Consider the following 13,456-nt stretch of genomic DNA (forward strand, 5'->3'; position numbering starts at 1 on the left):
ACCTGTACTTTCACAGGATATGAAACATTGTTATCAATTGTAGCCCATTTAGCACAATCAAAGTCTTCAGCTGAGCCCAAGAGTCGTTCTGATTCGGTTGATTCCATCAATGTGCATTTGCAACATTGCACCTTTGAGACAATAATAACAGTCCTTTGCCATTGTTTGATGTTCAAAGTTATTGCTGTTGCTCTCCTCCGCCCCTCTCATTGCTTGTGTCACCAATGGTGACATGCACTCTGGTGCAGAATTGATTAGCGCTTGAGGCTTAACTTGAACATACGCCGAACATTTGCAGGGGGTCCACGTGTCCTTGAGCTAGAGCATATCAACGAGGAGGAATGTGCCCCAATAGTACTTGATCACAAAGGACCTACTCTGGATGACAAAGATTATATATTGTTTGTGTTTTTGCCTGCTGGGTTATACAAAGCAAAGATAATCCTCCCAGCAGTCTGGAAGTCATTTTTGAGAGAACGGGAAGGTCAAATTCACAGCAGAAGAAGCTGCATTTATTTGGAACGGCTTGACTTTCTTTGCCAAAATGAAACGTGGCAAACTCTTGGTGACTTTTCACAGCTAAATGACACTACTCGGTCCGGCATTTGTGTATACAGGGAGACCTTGGCTTACGAACTTAATTGGTTCCCAGACAGAGTGTGTAATGTGAAAAGTGTGTATCCCAAAAATTCATTTCCCACAAGGAACCATTAAAATGAGAATAATCCGTACCCAGGTCTCCACAAAATATAATTTTCAACTAAATAAGCCTTAACACTACACACAACATACCTTATTCTATGTATAATAAATGTGCTATTGTATTGTAATGAAAGAAATACACTGCAATGTATATCGATGAGAAGGTTTCTTCAGCCGTCATCTGTACAAAAGTGAAGGTTTCGGACGTTTCGCCTCCTATCCAAGAGGCTTCGTCAGCGAACTAAAGTCTGACTGGTCGTATCGGCCCCATTTATATATCCCTAATGTCCAGACATGGTGGCGCCGGACACAGCTATGATAGGTCCCTACTCTCAGGTTTGGGGGGGGCAGGGGACCCCTCCCTGTGGCCCCACTGATTGTTCCTACATTCCAAAAGATACATTCCAAAAGATAGGCTACCAAATGAAAAACAAAGTAATGTAGTTTATTCCATACATTGTAAGAATGAAAATTGTAAAGAGCAGTACATTGGGGAGACTCAACAAATTCTCAAAAAAAGACTTTATCAACATCGCAGGGATAATACTAGTGGGCCTCAATCGGCAGTACATTTGCACCTAAAAGCTAGCAACCACTCATTTGACGACTATGAGGTTAAAATCTTAGCGAAAGAACATAGATGGTTTGAAAGGGGGGTAAAAGAAGCGATTCTTATAAAACAACAAAATCCTTCATTAAACCGGTCTGGTGGGGTGAGGTTCAATTTGGATCGTTCATACAATAGCCTGCTTAGGCAAAACAGGTTAGGCAACTTTCGCAATGCTGATGAGGTGATACCGGGGGGGGTGGGGGTAATAGGCCAGTCGTTAGTCAGGAATGTAGGAACAATCAGTGGGGCCACAGGGAGGGGTCCCCTGCCCCCCCCCCAACCTGAGAGTAGGGACCTATCATAGCTGTGTCCGGCGCCACCATGTCTGGACATTAGGGATATATAAATGGGGCCGATACGACCAGTCAGACTTTAGTTCGCTGACGAAGCCTCTTGGATAGGAGGCGAAACGTCCGAAACCTTCACTTTTGTACAGATGACGGCTGAAGAAACCTTCTCATCGATGGACCACTCCTGTACGACTGAGAGCTTACACAGACGTACTGCAATGTATAATAAAGTCACTTTATTTACATTTGTGATAGACGTATTTGTGATGGTCATTGATGGCTTGATGGAAGAGCGTTGGAGATCGGAGGTCAGAGGGAATTGCTGTTTGGAAAGAGAGTCACATTCAATAAGGACTGTAATTACAGAAATAAACTGTACTGTAAAATAAAGTCGTTTTATTTACCTTTGTGATGGTCGTTGATGGCTTAATGGAATGGCGTTGGAGGTCGGAGGTCAGAGGGAATTGCTTTTTAGAAAGAGTCACATTCTATAAGGACTGTAATTAAAGAAATAAACTGTACTGTAAAAAAAGTTTTATTGACCTTTGTGATGGTCGTTGATGGCTTATGGAACCTTCCATAAGGACTGTTGTTAACTCAACCTCTGGTGTGGCTTCTCTGCTTCTTTGGAGACTCCTTATCATTTCTGCTGACTAAAAACCTCTTAATTGACACCTGTTGCTTTCTGACTTGTAAGGTGTTACGAGGCTGAGGCATCACATTATCGTTCATCATGTTGATTCTCATAGACACAGGCTTTTCTGGATGGAACTGTTCGATAAAAACCTGCACATCATTCCACTTTGCCAACATTGCCTTGATGAGCTCACTTGATGCTGCAGCCATCTCCTCCTCCTCGCCCTTAGATGTTCTCGAACCATCCGTTCCTGGCTTTAAAATCCTCAATAAACGCCGAACTTCCAGGTTGCCGCATGGCGATATCAGAGTGAATTAGCTGTGCTTTCTCGCATATAATGGCTTTACTCACTCTGTCGCCGGATAGCTGCTTTTCGTTAATCCAAATTAACAGAAGTTTTTCAACTTCTTCAATTGCCCGAGACCGTTGTTTTGACAGCACAGAAACACCTTTTGCAACAGACGCACCTTTGATGGCTTCTTTGTTGCGGAGGATGGTAGCAATGGTTGACTTAGCATATCCGTACTGGGCCGCTAAATCACACAAACGCACACCTCGTTCGTGTTTTTCAATTATCTCCTTCTTCTCCTCGACTGTAATCTTGTTTTGTGTCTTCTTCGGTTGAACACGAGCCTGTGGTGTTGTCTTTTTCGGTCCCATAACAGCAAAATTATCTGTAAAAAACTCCTTCAGGCGATCGACGTTTGCATTCAGAGTAGAGAAAGGGGGTGTGGAAAGGTGGGCCGGCCGGCTGGGGTGCTCTTCGGTCGTGTGCTTTTCTGTTCTTCCGCCGAAGATGACTCCGCCAGCCGTGGTGGGGGGTGTATATCGCGAAAAGTAGTGCTTATGCCAAGGTTTAATTTTCATAAATTTAACGTTCGTAGACCAAAAAGTTCGTAAGGTAAGGTATACCGAGGCCCCATTTTATTTTCAAACATCGCCATTCTAGCCGTGGAGGTGGCGTAGCTATTTTTTATCGTGACATTTGGAAAGTCGTCCCGGTCTCGCTCCCTGAAATGTGTTCATTTGAATGCATTGCATGCCAAATTTCTTTAGAATCGCATTTTCTGTGTAGCGTTTTCTTGTTTCTATTTATAGCTGGATTTTATTTATTGTATTCTATTTGTGATTGTATTTTATTTATTATAGGACTTATGCTTGTCTGTGACTGTAAAGTGTCCTTGAGAGCTTTGAAAGGCACTTAAAATGAAATTCAGAGAAAGGAGAGAAAGGGGGTGTGGAAAGGTGGGCCGGCCGGCTGGGGTGCTGTTCGGTCATATATAAAGGGGTCATATATAAAGGGGTCTCACTCCCTGAAGGAACAATAGCAGACATTGAAAACAGCTACAAGTACCTCGGTATACCACAGGCCAATGGCAACCTCGAAAAAGCAACAAGGAAAGCGACGACGACCAAATACCTCCAGCGAGTGAGGCAAGTCATCAGAAGCCAGCTCAATGGCAAGAACAAGACCCTGGCAATAAACAGCTATGCCCTGCCAGTGATCACATACCCTGCAGGAATAATAAGGTGGCCAAAGGAAGAGATTCAGACCACGGATGTTAAGACCCGAAAACTCCTCACCATGCACGGAGGGTTCCATCCCAAGTCCAGCACCCTGAGACTGTACACAAGCCGTAAGGAAGGAGGCCGGGGACTAGTGAGTGTGAGAGCCACTGTCCAAGATGAAACACCCAACCTCCATGAATACATCAAAGAGAAGGCTCCAACGGATGATGTACTCAGAGAATGTCTCAGACAATGGGGAACAGAGGATGAGGTGATGGAAGAGGGACAATCATGGGAGGAAAAGCCCCTACACGGGATGTACCACCGAACCATAGCAGAAGTGGCTGATCTCAATAAGTCCTATCAGTGGCTAGAGAGGGCTGGCCTAAAGGACAGCACAGAGGCACTCGTCCTGGCTGCCCAAGAGCAGGCCCTGAACACCAGAGCCATCGAGGCAGGGATATACCACACCAGACAAAACCCAAGGTGTAGGTTGTGCAAAGAGGCACCTGAGACAATCCAACACATAACTGCAGGGTGTAAGATGCTGGCAAGGAAAGCCTACATGAAGCGCCATAACCAGGTGGCTGGCATAGTCTACCGAAACATCTGTGCAGAGTATGGACTGGAAACCCCAAGGTCAAAATGGGAAACACCTCCCAAGGTGGTGGAGAATGACCGAGCAAAGATCCTGTGGGACTTCCAGATACAGACCGACAAGATGGTAATGGCCAACCAACCAGATATCGTGGTCATAGATAAAGGGGAAAGGAAAGCCGTTGTCGTGGATGTAGCGGTCCCGAGTGATGGAAACATCAGAAAGAAGGAACATGAGAAAATGGAGAAATACCAAGGGCTCAGAGAGGAGCTGGAGAGAGCCTGGAAGGTAAAGGTGACAGTCGTGCCTGTGGTGGTCGGAGCACTCGGGGCAGTGACCCCCAAACTCGACGAGTGGTTGCAACAGATCCCGGGAACAACATCGAATATCTCGGTCCAGAATAGCGCAGTGCTGGGTACAGCACGGATACTGCGCAGAACCCTCAAGCTTCCTGGCCTCTGGTAGAGGACCCGAGCTAAAATGGGGGACAGACACCACCCATGGTGGGTGAGACGCGGATTTTTTTTATATATATATATATATATATATATATATATATATATATATATATATATATATATATATATATATATATATATATATATATATATATATATATATATATGACGGTGCCAGACCTTTTCTATGATCAGTCCCTGCTCTCGGGTTGAGGGGACTATTCCCTGAGGCTACACTGATTACTTCTATTGTCCTGATTGATTATGGTCTATGACTGGCCAGATTGCCCCATTTGCCGTGGTATCAACTCATCAGCATGACTAAGCCTATGTGGTAACAATCTCAGAAGTGTGTTGTAAGCACGATCCAAATGAAACCTCACACCATCATGGCGATTTAGTGAAGGGTTTTGTTGTTTTATAAAAAATAGCTTCTTTTACTCCCCTTTCAAACCATCTATTTTCTTTCGCTAAGATTTTAACCTCATTGTCGTCAAATGAGTGGTTGCAAGCTTTTAGGTGCATATGTACTGCCGATTGAGGCCAATTTGTGTTATCCGTGCGATGTTGATAAAGTCTTTTTTTGAGAATGTGTTCAGTCTCCCCAATGCATACATTTTAGCTTTGATTATATTCAAAATGAAGATCTTTTTTTACAATAAGTTTGATAGGAGTCATAATTTACTTTCATACATCCTTAACTTTTTGAAACATTCTGTTCATTTTCTAAGCTATTTATCCTGCATGAGTTTGGGAATATACTACTCAACAGTAATTGAGATCAACTATGAAATCTAATTAATAACTGCTGTATTTATGGAAGCATATGCAAGCATCCATCCACCCATCCAGTTTTGCGACAACTTAACCTGGACTGGCATTAATTCTGCGTGTCCACACGTCAATTTTACCATTAAAATGAAGAGGAATAAGGCGCTGTTTGAGCCATCTTGTATACAAAAATTGTGGAAGCTCGATGCGACCAAAATGGCATGACAAATGCTGAATGACTCATGTCAAAATATTCTCACAGACGTGCACCACCTGCTTACCGGGAGAGGCCAAACGATGCCAGAACCACAGTGATTCTTCACAGGCATGGGAAAGTGTGAGGAGGATGAAAATCTTGGAAAGTCATCCACAGTGGTGCGAATATATTGCACGTTGAAAAAAAGTATCACGTGAGGTGCACTGTGTGTGTCATAGAGAAAGGGTAGCACACTATTATCAGCTCAATTTTCATGCTGAGCACAAGTCATGCACTTTTGGTATTTTGGTATTTGAAATGGGCATGGGCACCCGTAGTGGGTGTGAATAGAGCCATTTTTTTTCACGGTCAAAATCAAGTTTTCTTCTTTCATAGGTTTTTTCAAATCAACAGGGCACACGCACAGTCTTTGACATTGCGGAATCCGAAAGAGCAGTCATCCACAGCTGGATGATCTAAAGTCAGCCGTGGTAATTGCAGATTACCACGGTGAAGTGGGCACTTGGACTGCCATTTGTAATCCCTGGTTGGTGGCCAAATTATATACATGTGTGACATGCAAAGATAAATATACAGTACTATACAGTAAGGGAGATGTAATGATATGAGCAAATCGTATTTGCTTGTTCGACTAGTGATACCTGGCTATAGACTAAAGGAGCATGCACTGCTGCAGTTCAGTGAGATGAGAGCCTACGAGAGGCACTCATGTCAATTGCCTTCTCCCTCCAACCAAGACGGCAGTCCTAAAAAAGAACCTCAACTCTATCCAGAAGTTCTATCATTAACCGAACCCCCTTACACAAAGCAACACAGGGGGTAGAAAGATTGTTGAGAATAGGTGAGAACGCTATACCCTGTACTGTGGCTTGTGTAAAAAAAAAATAACAAAGAGACGTATTCACTCCTTTTTGTGAGTTTCAATTATTTCTTAATCTAAACTCTAACAGTTATTCCTTTTCAAAATATATGGGAGAAAAAAAATCCTCTTGACTCGAAGTCTTATTTGAATGTTGCTGTGCCGATGACCATTGTTGTTTGGGAGCCTTTTACTGAGCGAGTTGCTTGTTCTGTAGTCACAAAGGGACATAAGTCTGCTTGTGCCGGTCCCAAGCCCGGATAAATAAAGAGGGTTGTGTCAGGAAAGGCATCCGATGTAAAAGCTTGGCCAAAACAAACATGCGGATCAAATCTCTGAAGATGGAGGACACTGATTCGCTCTGGCGACCCCTTGAAGGGAAAACCCAAAAGGAAAAGAAGATACAGTACATAAGATATAGCATTTTCTACTATTGTATATGAACCCTCCACTTTGAAAAAAATGACAACACCCTCTGCCCTCCCTGTATTAGACAATACAAAATCAATATCTCAAACCACCACGCATGGAGAATGGTTAAAAATAATAAGCATAAATTGAATGTTCTTGAACCATTCCAGTGGATTCTGGTTCATGCAATAATTTAAGGAATATGGGAAATAAAGGCTCCATTAAAAATGCAGGTTCTAGTCACTGCATTTATGATTGGTGGGTGATACTACTTTTCTTATGATTGGTGGGTGATACTACTTTTCTTTTATACCATGACGATTTCAACACAATCTGTACAGTGAGAGATTGCAAAAGCATACTGCATAAAGCAGTATAAATAAATAAAGCAAATAAAGCAAAGACTGTCCAGAGTGGCTATTATTTTGCTTTTGCAATCTTTCACTGTAGAGATTGTGTTGAAATGATCATTGTATAAAAGAAAAGTAGTATCACCCACCAATCATAAATGCAGTGAATAGAACTTGCATTTTTAATGGAGCCTTTATTTCCCATATTCCTTAAATTACTGCATGAACCAGAATCCACTGGAATGGTTCAAGAACATTCACCACTACAATTGTCTTCTCAAGTTGGAGACATAATATTTCAATACAAGCATGGTGTCTGCTGTCCTTTCAAGGACAACCGACACCACTTTTTTGTTTCCGAACTGACATCAGAAAAACGTTTTATAGCATCTAAAATACGCAAAACACACAGGATGATACTTTTAGTCAAATGCAAAACACCAATAAAAATGACTTAAAGTGTCCAAAAACTACTTCAAATTGAATCCGTAAGTGGGCAGTTTCAGAAGGTCCCGGCCCCTTGTTCGTGATGTCACGCCAAGACATCTTGCCTTACTCGAGAATCAAAACAATGGCTTCAGATTCGCAGAAGATGCTTTTTTTGTTACTCATCCAGTTATGAATAGGATTCAAATAGTTCTGAAGAGGAAAGCATAAATGTTTGCAATCGATTAAAGAAGTCTTTCCGGGTCATTTTGAGGCATCAGGACTGATGTGTAGAACCCAGAACATGCAGAAGATGGCTCCCAAGCTCCGTTGGATATGGGCTTATTTGTCTGCTGGAAACTTGTCTACGGACAAGTTGTGTCCATAATTTGTAAAATGGCTTCAAATGACTTCTACTGGACGTATTTTAATAAGATTCCACCGCATATAGCTATATTTTACGTTTTAAGACTTGCGCTGAACATTCAGGAAGTCTTGTTTTTGAGTTGGTGACGAGTCCTCACGTGACGTCAGAAAAGGACCGCCTCCTGACAGTAAAAAAGACGCATTGTAGCGTCTTTCCATCACATCAATGTATTTTGCTGTACTGTTTTTTAAACCCTTGTGTTATATCCAAAAGCCACCAGCAGAGGGAGTCCATGCAAGGAATGTATCAGCCTGTGGAAACGGGCTGATTCATTCCTCACAGGAGCTGGTCGCCATTTTTCTGCCTCTTTTGTGGGACGTAACATTGCAGTCCAGATGCCTCAAAATGACACGGAAGGACTTCTTTAATTGATGGCAAACATGTATGCTTTCCTCTTCAGAACTATTTGAATCATATTCATAACTGGATGTGTGTGACGGGTGTCACAACAGTGACTGTCTTCATCTCCACGATGCTGCCGTCTTAATGAGACCAGACGCATGGATGTGTCTTTTTATTTCTTTAATTTCTGCAACACAGTATGGCAGAAGGGATGGGTGAAGTCGCATGGGTTTCGTCTTGTGATTAACTGCGCAACAGAAAAGCACTATGAAGCACATGTGCTTCAAAGTTCCACTCGACAAAACGTGAATTAAATAATGACACAAAAAGTAATCTAGACTCGAAATGAATGAGGGAACTAATTAGATAACACTAGACAGTACAAAAGGGGAAACAAAATAAGATGTTGTCATGAAAATGCGCGTTAATCGAGACCATCAGAAAATTGTGATTCATCATGAATCTCCTCCAGATTGTTCTGGAAACTATGGGCGGGACATAGTGCCACACTGTGCGCCGTTGCGTCACTTCCTTCATAATTTAATAATCTAAGTGCACAACTCCGTTACATGTGTAACAAGAAAGCATATTATCCGAAGCCATTGTTTTTATTCTCCAACAATGCAAGACGTATTGGCGTGACATCACGAACTGGGGGCGGGCTCAATTTTTTGCAGATTTTGGACACTTTAAGTCATTTTTATTGGTGTTTTGCATTTGAATAAAAAATATCATACTGCGTGTTTTGGGTATTTTAGATGCTATAAAACGTTTTTCTGATGTTAGTTAAAAAACAAAAAAGTGACGTCGGTTGCCTTTTAAGGGGTAGTATCCACAGTGTTTACTGGTCTGTGGAAGCTTACGCTGCAGAACTTCGTCCTATAGGGGAGGTCACAGCGGTAAAACAGTCTAGCTCTAGTCACTATGATATACAGTATTATGTGGCAAAGAGGCCGAAAAGCTTCTCTATGTCATAAAAAAAAATATTTATTTGCACTTGTATGGACGTATTTTTTGTAGCATCATATGAACTCTGCTCTCAAAGAAACTCTGCTGACAAAGAAAGGCCGTTGCTCTGCCCCCTTACGGCTCTTTCTGATTTAACAGGAATAACACACAAAACACAAAATATATTTTTGCTGGATGCCGGTTGTTTCAATTTTCATGATATTTTCATTTACGGAACTATTTGTGGTGTTAGCTGTGTTATTTTACATTGAAAGCACCTGACCGGATGTTAAATGACGTCTGCTAGAGCTATGTGTTCAATAAACTGCTGCTTACTCGAAACCGACTGAATATTATTTACTCACGCCACTACGTGGTGTAAGAAGTTGAGCAGTGGTAAAGACAGCATAAAGAGCAACTTTTGGTTCTGAGGTTGAAAAGAAATAAATGTCAAGAGACACGATGTCCGAAGACGGCAACGACGTAGCCGCAGCAGGGCCTCAACAACAACAACCACCTCCACAGCTACCGACGAATGCCAACGTGCCTACGAGCGCTCCGTTTTCCATACAACCACCAGAAGCATTCGACCTTTCGAAGCCTCACGATTGGGAACGGTGGATACGCAGGTTCGAGAGATTCAGATTAGCAAGTAACCTTCATCTTAGCACAGAAGCTAACCAAGTGAACACACTGATTTACTGCATGGGGGATGAAGCGGATGACATCTTGCGTGGACAAGATTTAACCGACGCACAGAGACAGCAGTACACCTCGGTAAAGAACACGTTCGAAAAGTACTTTGTGCCAAAAAAGAACGATATATACGCGAGAGCTAAATTCAATCAGAGAGTGCAGCAACCAGGCGAGGCTGTAGACGTTTTCATTACTGCGCTGTATGCCCTGGCGGAAAACTGCAAGTATGGCGCACTCTGCGACGAGTTAATAAGAGACCGCATCGTGGTGGGCATGAGAGACACCGGTTTATCTGAGAGGATGCAGTTAGACGCGGATTTGACGCTGGAAAAAGCAATCAACATGGCAAGACAGTCAGAAGTGATCAAAATGCAACAAAACGACCCTAGAGGAGGAGTTATGATGGACATTGATGCAGTAACAAAAAGAAAACCAAAAACATTCGCACCCAAGACCCCTCAACACCCAAAGCACTCATCAGCAAAGCCACAGACATCCTACAGATGTGGAAAGTCACCCGGTCATGCCAAAGCACAATGCCCATTGAGAGATGTCACATGTCACACATGTGGAAAGCGGGGAAATTACAGCAAAGTTTGTTAATCTACCAAAACAGTACATGATGTAGAGACAGACTGCAATGAAGACACCCCATTATTTCTAGGCTCAGTAGATGCAGGCTTCGACCCATGGTTTGTTGATTTGACCGTAAGAAACCTCAAAGTTAGGTTTAGGATTGACACAGGAGCGGGTGTCACAGTTATTCCAGCCCATATTTTCCATGCTATTACAGAGGGCGATTCTCAGTTAGTCAAACCCAACAGACCACTATTTGGCCCAGGTCCCAAGCCCCTATCTGTTTTAGGTAAATACAGTGAGTCATTGTGCAAGGGAGAGCGAGTAATACAGGAAGAGATTTATGTTGTTATGTTGTCAATGACTTATATGTAGCCATGTTAAGCAGACCAGCAAGCATTAAGCTTAAACTAGTCTGCAGAATAGACACCATCTGATCCCTTTTCATCTGCTGTTTACAATATTTGCCTCCATAAATATGCCAATGTTTATTGTTATTTTCCTGTGAAACAGTTGGAGTGAATTTTTCTATCTCGTGTAAAGTTTTCTGAAGACTTGACGTTTGTATCATTACGATAGTATTTGCTACAATCTGTTCACGATTCTAGAAAGGGAGATGTGGTAATACCTGTGATGCATTTACATTGAAAGCACCTGACCGGATGTTAAATGACGACCGCTCGAGCTTGCTGTTCAATAAACTTGCTTGCTCTAAACCGACTGAATATTATTTACCCACACCTCGACAGTATTGTATCAAGTTTGTCCTGTTTCTTGTCTATTCATGTCTATTTACGTTTCCCATGCTATTCGTCTGTGTAAGCTCTCAGTCGTACAGGAGTGGTCCATCTATGAGAAGGTTTCTTCAGCCGTCATCTGTACAAAAGTGAAGGTTTCGGACGTTTCGCCTCCTATCCAAGAGGCTTCGTCAGCGAACGCCTCTTGGATAGGAGGCGAAACGTCTGAAACCTTCACTTTTGTACAGATGACGGCTGAAGAAACCTTCTCATCGATTCCCATGCTATTGTATTTCTCTTATTCGTAATACATATAATTTGTACATGAACAAGTAGTCTTTTAATCCGCCTGTTTATTCAGTACATCCCATGTACAGCCGAATTACTAAATACTGTAAAATGAGGTATCTGCCTTTCGTACTCAATCAGTTTATCTCATTTGCTCTAAATTTGGCACACAAGTGCATTTTGGTGTCAATAAAATACAATAAGTAAAAACCATGTTTCCACCGTTGTTTCCACACATCAAATTTACAGTGGGTCATTTGGTCCCATATACAGCAGTGCAGATTTGCTTTCACTCCTGAATAATTAATCACCCATCCTATACTGAGAAAGGGAACCAGCATCCATTTAAAAGGTTCAAGCAAATTAACCGTTTCAATTCTCTAATAAGGTGTCATCAAGATAATTGTGCGTCATTGTGCTCAAAACAAAGGTCATAATCAAGTAGGGCCTATCAGATTCATTTCAGAAATTTACAGATTATTACCCAATTGTTGAAAAAGAAAGGCACAAAGAAAGAAACAACCTGCTGTCAATTCGCTCCTTGATTAAATCTCGTTTCACTCGCTGATGATTTTTGTCAATCAACACTAGAAACTTTGTTGGGTATAGTCAATCTCAATCTTATAAAGTAGTATTTTTTTGCAAGTGTAACACAGCACCAATTGACACCGTCAGGTATTAAATGCCGAAAACAAAACGATATACTGTCATCTAGTGGATACAATCGTTGTCTCCTCGATTAGTCTTTTACACTCCCCATTTTATTGAGTGTGCAATGTAGTAGCCAATTCGGAACTGGCTGTTTATACATCAAACCAGAATCCCCCACAACCATCCATTTTCTATACCATTGACCATGGGGTATGCTGGAGCCTATCCCTTGGGTGACATGGTAATCGCACTTCTAGTTATCATTTAAGGCCCCTTGACCAAGCATACTTATAGATCCAACACAATCTTGCCTTGTTGGGATTCATACCCATTTGCTATACTGTATGCCCAATTCACTTTGAGAAACAAACCAGATGGTTCAGAGGTTGTTTAAATAGCTCACCTGCATAACTATCACCTGCGGTACTCTGTGACCTTACGAATGGCTCAATTTTTCCTTACTGAGAAAAAAAACATACGTATGTAATGATTCATTGCACAATTTTATGAACAAAATTCCACATGTAAACATCAATACTTTTAACAAGTTACAACATATTTCTAGCAATAATCAAGTACAGTGAGACCACAACTTACGAACACCTTATCTTACGAACTTTTCATCTTACGAACCTGAAATTTAAACCTTATAATAAGCACTATTTTCATAATACACACACACCACGGCTGGTCCATCAAGCACACGACCTTCGGATCTGGCGGAGTGATCTTCGGTGGAAGCACACGACCGAACAGCGCTCCGGCCGGCGCTACTTTCCACACACCTTCTCATTGAATGCACACGTCAATCGCCTACTTGGAGCTTTTTGCTGATAATTTTACTATGATGGGATGGAAAAAAACCCACCACAGGCTCGTCTTCAGCCCAAGAAGACACAAAAAATCACTGTCGCTGAGAAGAAGGAGATAATTGAAAAACATGAACGAGGTGT

The sequence above is a fragment of the Hippocampus bargibanti genome, linkage group LG09 (genome assembly GCF_051943395.1).
Source record: "Hippocampus bargibanti isolate YZ-2025 linkage group LG09, ASM5194339v1, whole genome shotgun sequence".
Lineage (NCBI taxonomy): Eukaryota > Metazoa > Chordata > Actinopteri > Syngnathiformes > Syngnathidae > Hippocampus > Hippocampus bargibanti.